The sequence below is a fragment of the Lipotes vexillifer genome, unplaced genomic scaffold, assembly GCF_000442215.2.
Source record: "Lipotes vexillifer unplaced genomic scaffold, Lipotes_vexillifer_v1.1 scaffold989, whole genome shotgun sequence".
Classification (NCBI taxonomy): Eukaryota; Metazoa; Chordata; class Mammalia; order Artiodactyla; family Lipotidae; genus Lipotes; species Lipotes vexillifer.
Genome location: NW_006796817.1, coordinates 1347647 through 1350079, shown reverse-complemented (window position 1 = coordinate 1350079; position 2433 = coordinate 1347647).

The following is a 2433-nucleotide window of genomic DNA, read 5'->3' as shown; positions in this document are numbered from 1 at the left end:
TTTTTTTTTTTTGCAGTACGTGGGCCTCTCACTGTTGTGGCCTCTCGCCTTGCGGAGCACAGGCTCCAGACGCGCAGGCTCAGCATCCATGGCTCACGGGCCCAGCCGCTCCGCGGCACATGGTATCTTCCCGGACCGGGGCACGAACCCGTGTCCCCTGCATCGGCAGGCGGACTCTCAACCACTACGCCACCAGGGAAGCCCCAAACTATTTTTCTGATGTAGTTGTACTAATTTACATTCTCAACATCAGTGTATAAGAGTTCCAGTTGCTCCATGTCCCCTCTAACACTTTATATTATCAGGTTCTTCCATTATAGCCAATCTGATTTCATTTCCCTGATTGCTAACTAAAAAGCTGGGCACCTTTTTATGTTTAGCAGCCATGTTGATATTCTCTTTTGGGAAGCCTTTTTAAGGTACCCATATTTGTATTAGGATGCCTGTCGTTTTCTTGTTGGTTATTTCTGAGTGGTGGGAAATTGAATAATTTTTTTTACTTCCTTTTTGGCTATTTTATTAACTATTTAAATAATGAAATAATAAAAAATTTAAAATAATAGAAACACACACAAACTTGCTTTAGTCTACATGGTATTTCATTGTATAGATGTATCTTAAACTATTTAACCAATCTTCTAATGATGGAAATAAAGATTATTTCAAATTAAAAAGTATTATAAACAACAATGCAATAAACAGTCTTGCACAAACACAGTGTTGGAGGAGCGGGGCACTGGGTGTTGAATGGTGGGGAGCATGGCATTGATGAGAACCCAGAACGAATTGTTTCCTTCTTCCCCACCATGAACATGCTTTCCTGAAAGTCATGTCTGTATGCTGGCTCAGGTACATGAGGGAACAGGTAAGAAAGGAGCAAGAAAAAAGAAGAAAAAAGAAGATGATCAAAGACTGAAGGGAGTCTGGTTTTGTTTCCATTTTTTTAAATTACAGAAATGTTCAAACAGAGATATTGAAAGATCGTAAGGAATACACACAGAGCAATCACTAAGCCCAACAACTGTTAACTTCTTGCAACATTTGCTTCATATTTGCCTTTTTACCAAAGCCATTTTAAATTAAGCAGCAGGCATCCTGACACTTCACCCTTCAGTGTTTCCACCTATATCTCCTACAAATAAAGACTTTCTGCTATATACTCTCCTCACACAAACAATACAGCATTATCACCAAGAAAAATAAACCATAATCTAGTGGTATATATTACCCAGACCATAGTTTTTGGGCAGAGCAAATTGTTCATGAGTTAGGTGGGAGTGGGGATGCGGGGAATAAGCCTTAAAAGAAGAGGAGTATCATTGTTCCCTCACCTGTCCCCACCTCTAACCACGATCTAAAGGCACAGGATGTAAGCAGCTATTAAGATCCAAGATTTTATTCCTATTTTTTAAAGATTTTTTTCTGAGAAGCAAAGAAATATACACTCATTATAGAAAATGCAGACAGTACAGTGAAAAGCTATCCACAAAAGCATCCCTTTTTCTTTTTAAGAATCTCACAGAGACTGAGGCAAACAAGTGAACGTTCATGGGAATAACGTTGTCCTCGGCCTAAATCCTACTGGTGTTTGGTTCTTCCCCTTGCATTTCTGTAGGTGGAGTCACTGGGCATGGCTGGATCCCACCCCAGACTCAGCCATATTTTAGTCCTGTAGTTTGTAACCTGGAAATCTGCCCACTTGCTAGAAGAAATTTGGAATGAAGGCTCTGTGTCCAGGTGCCAAAGCCAGGCCTTATTATATACACTTCACAACTCTGCCTACTTAAAAAATATTATTTTTCCACCCACAGATGGAAGCTCCAGATGAACTGTCTTGCCGACTTCTCCCCACTGGAATATTCAGAGAGCTCTCAGACCTCTCCAGGAAGGAGGAAACACAACTTCCTGGTAGGAACACAGTGCTGGAGACTGAAGTTAGAGCTTGAAACAAACAACTTTCAAATCACTCAGAGTCAGGCAGCCGCATGTGCCAGGACTTGCTCAGCAGCTGGTGTCCAGGGGCGCAGTCCTCCTTCTCTTTCTGGCATGTGGGAGGATTTGCCAGCTAGTTAGACCACAGCTAGGGTTTCCAAGGGTAACTCTAGACTTTTCCACAGGGAGGAAAAACGCCACTCCTCGTTACCACTTCTCCATCATCTCCATCATCGTGAGTCAGAGTTTTCACCTCTCCAACTCCTGCCCTTTCCCCTCCCCACCCCGCTATCTAACTGCCACCTGCTCTTCGCTCGTTACCAGTTCTGAGCAACTGGTCTCAGAGTGCAGAGCCAGGAGAGAAACACCTTCTTGCAAACTCTCCTTCAGGTCTAGAGTCCTTCCAGTCCCCACATTGTTTTCTAACTTTTCCTCTAAAGTGAAACTCAGAACACTGAGGGGTAAAAATGCACGTCTCTGAAGGACAGTCCCCTTTCTTGT